This window comes from Cyprinodon tularosa, unplaced genomic scaffold, assembly GCF_016077235.1.
Source record: "Cyprinodon tularosa strain WSP-4 unplaced genomic scaffold, ASM1607723v1 ctg553, whole genome shotgun sequence".
Classification (NCBI taxonomy): Eukaryota; Metazoa; Chordata; class Actinopteri; order Cyprinodontiformes; family Cyprinodontidae; genus Cyprinodon; species Cyprinodon tularosa.
The window spans coordinates 620,858-636,028 of NW_024039289.1; the positions used below are offsets into that span (position 1 = coordinate 620,858).

General features: G+C 42.2%; 1 protein-coding gene across 1 annotated transcript in view; it reads right to left on the reverse strand.

The window, feature by feature from the left end:
• The window catches only part of LOC119796602 (Fc receptor-like protein 5), a 131,713-nt gene that overhangs the window by 49,466 nt on the left and 67,076 nt on the right, over nucleotides 1-15,171 (reverse strand). The window lies entirely within an intron of this gene.

The window sequence follows — 15,171 nt, forward strand, 5'->3', positions numbered from 1 at the left end:
TTTGGTTCTTATCAACAAACAGGACCGGTCCAAACTGTAATGAATAATGAGGTTTGCAGAGAGGATCATCCTGATCTTCCCTCAATCCAGGATCTACACAGGTCTAGTCAATGATTGGCTGGGGATGCCTATGTGGCTATGGCTTCGCTTTCTATTTCCACTCCTGGTTACTCTTTACTCATAGAGAAAGATTGTGCAGGGATTAAAAAGAAAATGTACCCTAAATCTTTTTAGTTTTATTAGTTTTAAACTTTTTAAGCAAATCAGATCAGTAAAACCTGTATCACCTGCTTATTTATTGAAAACAACCTTCAAAGAGTCTTAAATTCTCTATTATCATTTTGATTCGTGGTGGACTGTCTAGACTCTGATCATATTGGAGTTTTCTCTGAACTGTGTGAAAACCTATAAAATTACTTTGTGGAACAATTGTGGTTTAAAGGTTATGTGAACATATTCGGAAAATAAAGGTTAATTAATGCAGGAATATTTAAACTAAAAGGGTTTAATAGCTGACCAAAAACACAGGACATGGAGTAAAAGACAATTTAAGGAGTCATTTTATAAGCAATTTCTAAAGTGACATCTAAATTTATAAAGAGATGAGCCCCAAAAGTTCTGTAACACAATCTTATGGAATGATGAGACCAGGAGTAATCTCTACCAAAGTGATGGAAAAACTGTGTGGAGAAAAAGTGAGCCACTTTAGAGCTGAAACTTAGAAGCTCATCTGTGAAGCACGGTGGTGATTATTTCATGAGTACTGGTTTAATTTCATGCTTTGGGCGAACATGGCAGCTTCTGGAAAGGGCTCATTAATATTTATTGATGACGTTACTGAATATCAGCTGAATGAATCCTGAAATGAACAGAAACATTCTGTCTTCTCATCTTCAGAAAAATGCATCCAAACTAATCTGGAGGAATTTTATCGTGCAGCAGGACAATGACCCAAAGCACGCTGCTCACAAAGCAGAAGTGGAAGGTTTTAGAAAGGCCAGTCAATCACCAGACCTTCACCAAACAGATCATGCATTCACCTCCTGAAGAGGAAACTGAGAGAGAAACCCCATAAATAACCAACAACTGAAAGAAGCTGCAGTAAAAACCTGGAATAGCATCACAGAAGAAGAATCAACAGTTTGGATGTTGATGTGTATCAATACATTTTACTGGATATCGTCAGTTTAGTAATGTAGTTTCAGGCTTATCTTAGAACATTGATCAGACAGACTTGTTTTAAATGTACTAAATAAAAATGAAAGAGGATGATCTGAAATTTAACAGATGTCTTTGAGCAACATCATTTTCTCACTATTCGCCTATAGACAGTATAGGATAAGTATAGCAAGAATCCACACTGGAAAAAGTGTGGCCCAGCTTAAATTAAAAAAATTGATGTCCATTTGTTGCATCTAATATATTTGACTTCACAGAATCTAAATAAAGTGGTTTGGTACAACATGACTATTTAATATTGACTCCAACCATATTACTTTACTTGACCCAATATTAATTCTTCACCTTTATCCAAGTTGAATTATTTACATTTTAGTTTTGGAACCAAACTAATATATTGAAATTGAACCCATCAAATATATATACCTTGCACCAAACTAATATTCAGGCATTAACACCAGTTAATTCATTGGCACCATGAAAGTCTTTTTTTTTTCATATTTCATAAACTTGGTTTCATAAACAATTTGCATCACTCACATCACACTTAACACACTCCAGCAACAGTTTTTTTCTAAGCCATTTATTCCTCAAGTAAAAAAGGACCAAAAAAAAGTTGCATGTTCAGACAAACAAATATAAACATGTCATTGTTGCTCTACATCAGAGCAATGAAATAAAGACAATATGGCTTATCAAGCAAAATTAAATGGACAGAAAGCATCCACTGTTGAACTGTTCAAACACATCTGAACTTGAAGGAATGTTGCATCTCTAAACATCATGAAAGAACTAAAATTTCAACAAAAGCACTCCATGAAAGTGACCCCGTGAGCCTGTATAACAAAGTGCTGTGAGGTGGTCTACCTCTTAAATAGATGCAAGTGGCAACTACATGCACACATTGAGCACACACAAATATACACTACTGTGCAGTTTTGAGTTCACCGCTGAGTTTGCGAATATTGGAAGTCCTCTTGTTGGAACCAAGCTCCATCAGGATCTTCTGAAGGGCCTCAAAGGTGAACCTGAAACCCTGTGGATACTTCATGTTAAGAGCATAGCAAAGTCGAAAGAGCATTGCCACTCCAGCTGCAACAGAAGGCAGCTCATTGAGGACTTCCACACCATCAATGACAATCCCAACGTCTTCGGGCTGCGGTAGAAGGCTTGAATTCTCTCTGAAGACGAAGACTGCCATGATGGTCCTCTCCAGCTCCTGCTCGGCTTGATCTTTCTGGGAGACCTGAGGCAAAATATATGAAATATGATTTCATATATTCATAAATCTCATGAAATTTCATCGTTCTGTTACAAACTCTCGTGATATTTTGCAAATTCTTGTGAGATTTTGTTAGTAAAATAGATCGATACCGCGTCAATATATCAACATATAAAAATATGGTGAAATTTTGTGAATTTTCTGGGGATTTCGTAGCATAACGATGACATATATCAATATTTCATTAGTAAAAGAGATTGATATGGTGTTTTTAAATGGCAATATATCAGCATATAAAGATATTGGGATATTTTAATGTATCAATATTTTTTCCCTCGTCTTTAGAAGTATTTAAGTCTGTAAAAAAGAAGTTTTTGAGGAAGAAGAACAAGTAGTATTTTTGTTTTATTTTTTTTAGACTTTAGAAACTGTTTATATTGTTTTTTCTTACCTTTATACTTTGTATAAACAAGAAAAGTGGGTTGCTTATGAAATCAACAAAGTGCTACAGAGAAAAGAAAATTTTATCTAATGAACACATTTTGAATTCTTGAAAAAATAACACAATGTCTGAATGTCTCTTTCAAATGCGAGTATGACGTTTTTTTTTAACGACGAAAAAACAATAACATATTAATTCTAATATGTGAAGATCACAATAATCTTCCAATTTATGACTAAAATATTAAAGAACTAACACAAATAAAATGCACTTAGTGTTTCCCGCAGGAATTAGCTTAGGCGAGGCGGTGAGTTGTCGGCCGGAACCAGTTTTGCGCGGATAACTGTCGAGCGGGGGGTCGAATTAAATACATAAAACTAAATCCTATCTTAATTTGTCAGCGCACACGAGGCAGATATTAATTTTCTATTATCAGTTTTAATTAACTAATTACCTTTTCAGATATAGTTCACCGATGATGATGACGACGAAGACGTCATCCCCCCCCCCCACACACGTCTCCTCGGATGATCAAAGAAAATTACTCATCTGTTTACCTCAGGCGCGGTACACTACGCCTTTTCCACCTAAAATGGCGTCTTAGCAACAAATGTCACGTGACTGGCGGAGACAGATTCTGTCTTAATGTCTGGGCCTGGCAATGAATTAAAACTTCAGGGGTTTGGGTTTTTTTTTATTTTTTATTTTGGAACGTTGGCGAGGCGGTAGCGTGAGTTTGGCGAGGCCTCGCCAAACTCAAGCTACCGCCTCACCAAGATAGGGCTGCGGGAAACACTGACTTAAATTAAATACTTAGTTTTTTTTAGTAATTTATTTTCCCAAGCCACTCAGAGCCGCAGAGCCTCGGGTTGCCGACCCCTGCACTAGACTAACTAATTGCTAACATGGCTTTACATGGGTTAAGCTAGTAAAGTTCACAGTGTAACCGAGCTAACCGTGGTGGAAGCTATTGATTGGTAACGAATTATGCCTACCTTGATTAATTCCAGCTACAACCGAACAATGTACACATAATTATATTTCTCGTAAAATACGTGTAAGTTCAGAAATTACACCACATTTAACCCGGCGAAAAAGAAAGCATTTACTGGGATACCCACATTTAGGTGGGACTTTCAGCTTGCTAACCAGGTGACATTAACTCAGTCTTTTGCATTAATACAATTGTAGGCTTGTTAAGACACGTTTACATCAGCTTAGTTTAGTACTTACCGCAGGTTTATTCTTTGATGAGGCGCTAGGACGTTAATCATTCCTTCTTCCCCATGCCAAAATGGACGAAGCTCTCCAAGCACTTCTCCCCAACTTCTTCTCACGTGACTCAGATTGAGTCACGTGACTCAATCACGTTTTGAGAGGAACCAAAATATTTGCTTTCTTCCCTTCAGAATTGTTATTAATTCAGTCTGAATCAAAATTGACACCTCAGAATGCAAAAAAATAGACTTTCACAACCAAGTCAATTATTTTACATTGTATTCAATGGTAGTTATTAGCTTGAATGAACAACTCTGTGCTACACTTTTTCCAGTGCATATTAACTTTACCTGGTAAAAACTATAGTAAATGTAATTCATATCTAACGTGTATTTGAATTTTTAGTAAAACATGACAGTCGATACAAAGTATTCATATGAATGTTTTTGTCATAATTTATCCAAAGATCTGACCCACATGCACGAAACCAAACAGAGAGACCAGGGTAAGGTTTAACAGGTTTATTGTGAGTTGGTAGAGAGGAGTCCAGTGCTGCTCTGAACACTGGCGATCTTGAACTGAAAAGTGAAGGGGAAGCGGTTAGTTCAGGCTCAGTGGGAAATTTGTGTCTCTGATTTGAAAAAGGGAATAAAGGCAGCAGGACTCACATTTCCAGAAAAAGGTGTCTTTCTTTGAATCCAGTTGGTTTGGGTTGTTCCAGTAATAGACTTGTTCATTGGAGGACAGACAGGGTTTAACCAGGTTGAGGTGTTTCCTTGAGGTACAGAGGTGCTGACTGCCACTTATATTTCTTGCGGTACTTGAACGGTTTCTTGTGGAGACGAATCCCCAGCTCAGAGAGAAGCCGAAACAAACCTTGGGGAAAAAGTTGATTCAAACCACCAGTTTGAATCCTCAGCTCAGTTTGACACTCAGAGAATCCTTCCAGCGGGGAAAAGGTCCAAAACATCCGGTTTGCAGGATGACTTCCCAAAACTGGCAAACACTCTGTCTTAAGAGTCCTCCGGTAATGAGGCAACCATCCGCAGGTGTGTGAGAAGGCCAACGAGAACGAGGCACCACCTGGTGGTGGAGGAAAACAAACAAAAAACACAACCCACACAAACTGGATTCCTAACAGTACCCCCCCACAATGACCGCCACCCAGCGGTCCAGAAGAAGCAGAGGGCTGAGAGAGGCGGAAGTCCGTAATGAGAGAGGGGTCCAAAATAAATGATCCAAGGACCCAGGGACCCTAACCCTCCCAATCGACGAGGTATTGCCACCCACGCCCACAGGGACGAGCATCAACAATGCGACGGACGGTGTAGGCAGGGTGGCCATCAATGTCCAAGGGGGGAGAGGGCTCAGCGGGTGGGCACAAGGGGCTCAATGAGACAGGCTTAACTTGAGAAACGTGGAAGGTGAGATGAATACGGAGAGAGGAAGGGAGATGGATGGCAGATTCCCCTATGGTCCTCTCTATCTCATATAGGCCAATGAATCTGGGGGACAACTTGCGAGACATGGATTTGAGGGGGATGTCACAGGTTGAGAGACAGAGCTTCTGGCCCAGGCGATAGGAAGGGTAAATCCTCCTACTGTGATTGGCCCGTCTCTGGTTTTGCTCGGAGGTCCCTCCCAGAGCCGTCAAGGCCCGGTTCCAGAAGGTCTGGCAATGGTAGATGTGGTGCTGAACGGAGGGTACGGCAATGGCTGCCTCTTCGGCCGGAAAGAGGGGTGGCTGGTACCCAATCAAAGCCTCGAAAGGGGATAGTCCAGTAGCAGAGGAGATGCTAGTGTCGTGTCCGTATTCTACCCACGGAAGGAATTGACTCCACTCAGAGGGATCAGTAGCAGTGGGACATCTGAGGTTGGCTTCCAACACTTGATTCATATGCTCCACCTGGCCTTTGAATTGGGGGTGGTAACCAGAAGTGAGAGAGACCTTGGCCCGTAGAGCCATGGGATTTCATGGAGACGAAAAACATGCATGACCAGAGGCTGGGCTGTTTGCATAGCTGTAGGGAGTTTTCTCAGAGGAACAAGATGGCAGGCCTTGGAGAAATTGTCTATGATGGTTAGGATGGTGGCCACCATTCTGCAAGAGAAAAAGGCACAAGGGTGTAACTTATCATCCGTACTGGAAACTTGGGAGGGAATGGGTCCAACTCCAGAATCTAAGGCATCAACCTACACCACAAACTGTCTGGAGAGATCTGGCTGGATGAGAACAGGAGCATTAGCGAAGAGTATCTTTAAACGGACAAAAGCTGCCTCAGCCTCTGGGGACCAAACAAAGGGAACCTTGGTGGAAGTAAGGGCAATCAGAGGAAGAGCAGTTTGGCTGTAGTTGCTGTTACGGCCCGCACAGGGCACACAACATACGAAGTCCAGACCAAGATACACAAACAAAAGGTTTTATTCAGACTGTGGCTGGAGATAGAGGTACTGGGGAATCGTGGCAAATAAACAAAAGGGTGGGAGCATTCACGAACCAGCCAGCAGTTGACCGTCGGATTCGGGCCGCTCCCCTCACCCTGCCTTGCCGGATCACTCACCCTACTACCAAAAACCGGAAAACCTCAGCTTGGCCAACGATCCCCAGACCTAACAACCCGAGGGAAAGTTAACAAACAGAAACACACATCGAAGGAGCGGGAGCGAGGCTTGGAGACACGCCACCAACCAGGAGTTCTCCCAAACTTCCTCGCTTCCCCTGGTGGGTGGGGCTTGATCCCTTTAAACTCTCCCCAGCCAATCAACTGCAAGAAGAAAACAGCAATTAAACAGGGATTCATTCACAACAGTGACAGGAGCCCGTCACGCCTCCACCCCTAAAAGCTGCATGGGAACTTTGGGTCACCATGCAGCATCAGTAGTAGGAATGAGAGTGTCAGCCAAGATGCTATCCTTACCCTTTATATGCTTTACATCTAAACAGAAGGACTGAAGATAAAGGGCCCACCGCATCAGCCGTTGATTGGAGTTACGCATTTGTTGAATAAAGACGAGCGGGTTATGATCAGTGTAAACCACAATTGGTGGGCTCCACTAAAGGAGCCCACGTAGACCTCGAAGTGCTTCAAAGCCATAATCAGCGCCAGTGCCTCCTTTTCTCTTGTAGAGTACACCTTTTGGTGCCTATTAAATTTCTTTGAGAAATAACACACAGGGTGTTTTATCCCATCTGAGCTGTCTTGCAAAAGAACTGCACCAGCTCCTGTATCACTGGCATCCACTGCCAGTTTAAAGGGGACCGTGTACACTGGTGCGGCAAGCACCGGCGCATTACACAGGAGTGCTTTGACGCATTCAAATGCATGTTGGCACTCCAGTGACCACTTGAATCGAACCTTTGGACTCATCAAGTCAGTGAGAGGAGAAGCGACGGCGGAAAAGTTCTTACAGAAACTCCTGTAATACCCAGCCATTCCAAGAAAGCGCTGTAACTCACGTTGTGAGGAAGGAATAGGAAATGCTGAAATAGCCTCTATTTTTGAACCCACCGGTCTCACGTGTCCATTACCCACCATTTTACCCAAATAAACCACAGTGGCACGACCACACTCACATTTTGTGAGATTAACAGTTAGATGGGCTTCATTTAATTTCTGAAACACAGTTTTTACCTGTTCTAGATGTTCCTCCCAAGAATCTGAAGAAATGACAATGTCATCTAAATAAGCCTCACACCCCTTCACACCAGACAAAACCTTGTTTACCAGACGCTGAAAAGTTGCCGGCGCGTTAAGCACGCCAAATGGCATCACGGTGTACTGCAAGAATGCATCTGGAGTCACAAATGCAGTGATTTCCTTGGCTCGCTCTGTCAGCGGGACCTGCCAATAGCCTTTCAGAAGATCTAACTTTGTCACAAACACTGCGGAGCCTACCCGATCTACACAATCCTCCATCCGAGGAAGTGGGTGGTAATCTGGTTTTGTGACTCGGTTAACCTTTCTAAAATCAGTGAAAAAGCGGTCAGACCCATCCGACTTAACTGCCAGCAAGCGCGGTGAACTTCACACACTACAACTGGGCTCAGCAATGCCATTTACCAACCTGTATTCAATTTGATTTTGTAGGCATTTTCTTTTATCTGGATTCACCCTATAGGGATGCTGCTTAATAGGGGAAGAATCACTGACATTTATATCATGTTCCAACACATGAGTTTGGGAGGGCACATCTGAAAACAAACCATGGTATGAATGAATAAGGTCCACCATGTTCTGTTGTTGATCATCAGACAAATGCGACAAACAAGCACCCAAGTTAACCAGCATCTCAGAATTTTTTAATCGACCCTGCTGCATAGCCTCACCTGGGTGGTCAACAACGGATTCAGGACTGGACAGCTCCTTCGAGGAACTCGCCTCAACCGACTGTGCCGCGGGTGGATCTGTAGGTAGGGGCATGTCACCAGAAGATAAACTCAAGGCAACAGAGTGGTTTTCACCTCATTCATGATATTCTTTCAGCATGTTTATGTGACACAAGCGGCTGCAGTGCACACGGTCAGGAGTAGAAATTATGTAATCTGTGTCACTCACTTTACGTACAGTATAATCACGTACGGTCCGCTGTAGCGCGCCTGCAGACTAGCACCTTCAACAGGCAAAAACACCAAAACTTTATCTCCCGGTTGAAATTGCCTGTTACTAGTCTTAATATCAAACCAGCCCTTCATTTTGCTTTGAGCGGCTTGAAGATTTTCTCTAGCCAATTCACATGCCCGATGAAGACGAAAGCGAAATGCACTAACGTAGTCAATAACGTTCTGTGAATCAGTGCCCATCCACTTCTCTTTTAACAATTTCAATGGGCCATGGACAGAATGGGCAAAAACAAGATCTGCTGGGCTAAAGCCGAGTGATTCCTGCACCACCTCACGTGCTGCAAAAAGCAGCAGATGAACTCCTTCATCCCAGTTTCTGTCAAACTCCAGGCAGTATGCACGGAGCATGCTCTTTAAGGTCTGATGAAACTGCTCCAGTGCGCCCTGGCTCTCCGGGTGATAAGCACTGGAACTGCAATGTGTGATGTCAAGCTGTTTCAAAACTTGCTTAAAGATGCGTGACATAAAGTTGGATCCCTGATCCGTCTGCACTACTCTTGGCAAACCAAACAAGGAGAAAAATTTCCCCAAGGCAGACACCACTGACGGCGCAGTTATTTTGCGCAATGGTATAGCTTATGGAAACCGGGTTGATGCACACATCACTGTTAGCAAAAACTTATGACCAGATTTGGTTCTTGGAAAAGGGCTAACACAATCCACCAAAACACGGTTAAAAGGTGCATCCACAGCAGGAATAGGATGTAAAGGATGCGGTGCAATTGTTTGATTAGGCTTCCCGGAAATTTGGCACACCCCGCAGGTTTTACAATATTTCCTCACATCTTTTTTTAATCCCGGCCAAAAAAATTGCAGCAAAATGCGGTCATATGTTATGGTCACCCCCATGTGACCAGCAATAGGATTGTCATGAGCAAGACTTAAGATGGCAAGACGAAATTTCTGTGGTTTTCAGTCATCTCATTTTCAATCATCTCGTCGTCCATGCTACTATGCTAACGCCACCGCCACCAAGCTGCAATGATTTGCCGCCAATGAATACCGCCGAATCTGTCGATTCATCTGGTAGCGGTGCGTCAAATGCAACGTAGATTCCCATCCAATTAGATTGAATTTGGTATTGATGACGTGAAAAATAATAACGGTAACTCCATTGAAATTATTCAAAACTAAAGTAACGAGACAATTTTTAAAAATGTAAGGAGTAGAAAGTACAGATATTTGTGTAAAAATGTAAGGAGTAGAAGTAAAAAGTCGCCATAAAAATAAGTAGTAAAGTAAAGTAAAAATATCAGAAAAATCTACTTGAGTACAGTAACTAAGTATTTGTACTTCGTTACTTCCCATCTCTGGTAACCGCACACACGGGGAACACCTTTGGATATCCTCTCTGCAACTCATCTGATGCATCTGAAACCACTGGAACTGCCGTGACTTCCGGATTAATCAGAATTTTAGCCCCGGCCAAATCGTTTCCCAGAAGAAAATCAACCCCTTTAATTGGGAAAACTGGACTTGCGGCCACCACCACCTCACCAGAAACCAACTTCGAATTCAAACAGATTCGATAAAGAGGGATACGTAAAAAATCCATCCCAAGACCTTGCACCAACTCATGTGAATTTAAAAAAGTCTCATGATTTAACGACAGAACGCTATCAAGAATAATAGATCTAGAAGCTGCCGTGTCCCTCAAGATTGTTACAGGTACTCTTTCTCCACCCACTATGGAGACACTCCCTGTCATGAGAAAAGGTGCATAAATTCCCAGCTCTACGTTCCCCGGCTCGCAGGAAACTAAAACTGGGGGTGACTTAGCTGCCGTGGCCGCTGTAGCTGAAAAAGGCTTCTTGTTAAGCAAAAAACAGTTGGCCATAATATGACCACGCTTATTGCAGTGAGCGCAAACTGGCCCCCTACCAACTCCACTTTCAAAGCGGCGTTCCACCTCAACGTTGGGCTTTGCAGGAGGCGGGGCACTACGCAGCGGCACACAAGGCTGCCTATCAAATACATTTTTATGAATCAAAACATACTCATCCGCCAATACAGCCGCCTTGGAAATTTCAACAACCTTCTGTTCATTTATTTATGTTAAAATCTGCTTTGTTAAGCAGTTCTTAAATTCTTCCAGCAGGATCAGATCACGTAACTGACTGAAATTTTCCACGCCCAGTGCCAGACACCAACGATCAAAGAGGGCCTCCTTATCATGGGCAAATTCTACATAACTCTGACCTTCAGCTTTAACAAGACCGCAGAACTTTTGCCTATATGCTTCCGGCACTAGTTCATATGCTTTGAGAACAGCTGATTTCACTGAATCATAATTCACACTGACGACAGACGGAAGTGAAGCATAAACCTGCTGAGCTTTCCCCGTAAATACGCACTGCAATAATAATGGCCGAAAGTGTTTTGGCCATTGTAATGATGTAGCCAATCTCTCAAACAGGACAAAATACATGTCCACATCCTTTTCGGAAAAGGGTGGTATCAAACAAATGCACTTGCTTATATCAAAGTTAGAACCCCACGGGGCAGTCGAGCTGCTCACCTCAAGCTCCTTCAAGCGAACTTCTTTATTTGCTTCAGTTTCCAATTTACACAGCTGAAACTCATGATCCAATTCCCATTGTCTGAGATCCAGACGATGGAGTTCAAGCTGTAATTCCAATTCATGAAGATCAAAAGAAATTTTTTCAGTCCCAGCGCCCTGACAGGCTTAAATAATAAACCTGCGGTAAAAACTATCAAAACCCAGAAAACGTTGAAGCTGCTTTTGGGTCTCAGGTGTGGACCAGTCCTGAACAGCCTTAATTTTTTTCTTAGTGGGTCTTACCTGTCCGCCCTTAAGGACGAATCCAAGGAAGGAAACTAAAGGTTTGTGGAACTCACATTTCTCAGCCTTGACAAAAAGCTTGTTCTCAAGCAGATGCTGTAGGACTTGGCGGACATGGATCTTGTGCTCTGAAAGGTTCTTGGAAAAAATGAGGATATCATCAATGTATACAAAAACAAAAATATTCAAAAAATCCCTCAGAACGTCATTGACCAGGGCCTGGAAACCAGCAGGAGCGTTAGTTAAACCAAAAGGCATGACCAGATACCCAAAGTAATCAATTGGAGTTTTTAAGGTGGTTTTCCACTCGTCTCCCTCCATTATTCAGAGCAGGCGGTATGCGTTTCTGAGGTCCAGTTTTGTGAAGACAGTGGCTCCTTGAACGGGTTCAAAAGCTAATGACAGCAGGGGCAATGGTTATTTGTTTTTAACAGTTATTAGATTCAAACCTCTGTAGTCTATACAGGGCCGAAGTGAGCCATCCTTTTTCCCCACAAAGAAGAATCCTGCTCCAAGAGGTGAAGATGAGGGGCAGATGGTGCCGGTTGCCAAGGACTCCTTAATATATTTCTCCATTGCCTCCCTTTCTGGCTTTGAAATATTGAAAATACGACTGCTGGGCAAGGGGACTCCAGGAAGCAGGTAAATGGCACAGTCATATGGTCTGTGGGGAGGCAGAGAACAGGCTTTGTATTTGCTAAATACCTGGGAGAAGTGGTGGTAGGTGGCAGGAACGAAAGAGAGATCAATGGCATCTGCCTCACTTAACTCTGGTGGTAGTACAACTGGGGGAACAGCAGATCTAAGACACTAAGAGTGACAATAAACAGGCCAAGAATCAACATGTCTGCTTGTCCAATTAATGGTGGGATTATGACACTGGAGCCAATCGAAACCCAAAGTTAAAGCAGAGTTGGCTGTGGGGAAAACGTAGTAAGAAATGTTTTCAATGTGATTCCCAGAAACAGTTAGTTGGAATAGTCGGGTGGGTTATCTGAGGCAGGTCTCTGTCATCCAAGGCAAAAACACGAAGGGGGTTCTGTAGAGGGATAAGATTAATCCCCATCTGTTGAGCGAAGGCAGTGTTAATACAATAAGATTCTGTTCACAACCAGAATCAATTAGAGCTGATAAAGAGATGGATCTCTTATTTATCAACAGGGATGTGGGGCGGAGTAGACATGGTGAGGAGGGGGGTATCTTCTGGTACACCAGTAGCCCCCGCTCTACTGGTGGACCCTGGCTTTTCCCAAAAGAGGACATGTGGCAACAAAGTGACCTGCTTCTCCACAGTACAGACAAAGTTTAGCCAGCATATGGTGCTGCTTTTGCTCAGGGCTTAAACGAACGCTGCCAATCTGCATAGGTTCAGGTGGAGAAGGGTTGGTTGGATTGTCAGTGGAGTTACTGTTAGTTATCTGAGGTTTTGAAGGGGCTGTTCTACAACCTCTTTCCTTAAAACGGGCAACAAGCACAGAGATTGACCAGCTCTTCGAGAGTTTCAGGTTCATTGGGGGTGGCTAGTTCGTCCTTAATTGAGTCATTTAGTGCGTTAGAGAAAACCCCCTTAAGGGTGGTTTTTCCCAACCTGAAGCAGAAGCCATAATGCGGAAATCAATAGCGAAATCAGACACTGATCTGTGTCCCTGTTTTAATTTTAGTAGCTCACGAGAGATTAGAGTCTTGTCAGAATCTTGGTTAAAAGTTAGTTTGAATTCCTTGATCATTTGATCATAAGTGCAGCCATAATTAGAGGATGAGGAAAATCTTACCTCTGCCCAATCCAGAGCTCGGTCAGTAAGATGAGAGATAATATAAGAGATCTTTGTAGAATCCAGGTGAAACTTACTCGGTGCATGGTTGAACTGAACTACACATTGCATGAGGAATCCACAGAACTTCTTGGGATCTCCATTAGACCTGAGAGGCTTAGCCAGCTGACACTCAGAATGGGGGGAAGCAAAAACGGCTTGGTTAGCTTGATGCAGGGCTAGCTCACCGGCTGGGCCCGTAGCCTGGAGAGAAAAACGGACAGCCTCGGTTAGGTCGGTTACTCGGCAATTCAATTCAGTCTGCTGATTGACCAGTTCAACCAGGGTGTTGTCGTGTCTGGACAAAGCAGCTTGCTGCCGGTTAATGGCTCTCTGAATGGCTTCTGCGGGGTCAACAGTTTGGCCAGAGTGTTCTGTCATGATTTAATCCAAAGATCTGACCCACATGCAGAAAACCAAACAGAGAGACCAGGGGAAGGTTTAACAGGTTTATTGTGAGTTGGTAGAGAGGAGTCCAGTGCTGCTTTGAACACTGGCGATCCGGAACTGAAAAGTGAAGGGGAAGATACTGTGGTTAGTTCAGGCTAAGAGGGAAATTTGTGTCTCTGATTTGAAAAAGGGAATAAAGGCAACAGGACTCACTTTTCCAGAAAAAGGTGTCTTTCTTTGAATCCAGTCGGTGTGGGTTGTTCCAGTAATAGATATTACTGGAACAACCAGTAATATCTGCTACAAAATATTTCTGCTACAAATATTTCTGCTATCTGCTACAAAATATACAAAATACTGCTACAAAATATTTAATTCAAACTTTAAGCATAAACTTTATAACAAATACACAAAAATATTTCGAAAAACAACAGCTCAAAGTTGAATGTTTTAATAGAAAAACTAGATAGATAAAACTAATTGATACATTTCAAATAATCACCTATTTTCTGAAATACAGGGTAACTCACAAACAGTTAATGAAAAAGAATCACTCCATTGAGTTAGCTCATATTTTCCTCTTCCTCTGCAGCTGTAGGAGTCACTGTTTGCTGTTATGTTGCTGGATTCACTGAATGTTTCAGAGTATCTGCTGGTTGTTCTCCATTCATACGTCCACTCAGTTCCTCCACCTCCATGGATCTCACATCTCAGAGTGACTGTCTCTCCTCTGAATATTGGAAGCCACTTGTGTTGCAGAGTCACAGTAGTTTTAATGGAAACTGCTCACATAAAGAAATATCTGGTTAGAACAGAAACATTTAGAACAAAAAAGTCTGTTTAACTTAAAAAATGAAATCAGTAAATCGGTACATTGACCTAATAAGAAAAAATAAATATCATTACAGCAATCCAAAAAAATAGAAATATTAACTACATAGTGAATTCAAAACATTAAAACTGAGGTCTGAAAAACGCTGCCATATAACATATAATTATGTGATAAAATATTATACTTCTTTTCAGGAGAATATAGCATTGGATAATGAATTTGAGAAAATACACCAGTAAAGAGGCTTTTTACTGTCACATTGTTGTTGCCAAGACTAATAAATAATTTAACATTGCGATGTTAAATTATTTATTAATCTTGATAAAGGCTGCCATCACAGAACAGGTGAAATATCTCAGGTGTGTGACTGGCCCAAAATCTAAAAATGCACCTGTTTGGTCCTGTGGCTGATGCTTCATGTCAATGTGCCATTTGCTCCCATGGGAGCAGCACATGTTCTCTATGCCAGAAATTGATAAAAAATATATGTATATTTATATATTGCTTGTCTGTTTATGAGGAGCACTATTTATAATCTACACAGTCTCATGTGCTCCTATCAAAACTCTCTCTATATAAGTTAACGGGGTCCCATGTTGCAGATTTTTTTTAAAGTAGATAAATTAGGTTATTTTGTTGCACATAGCATCTGG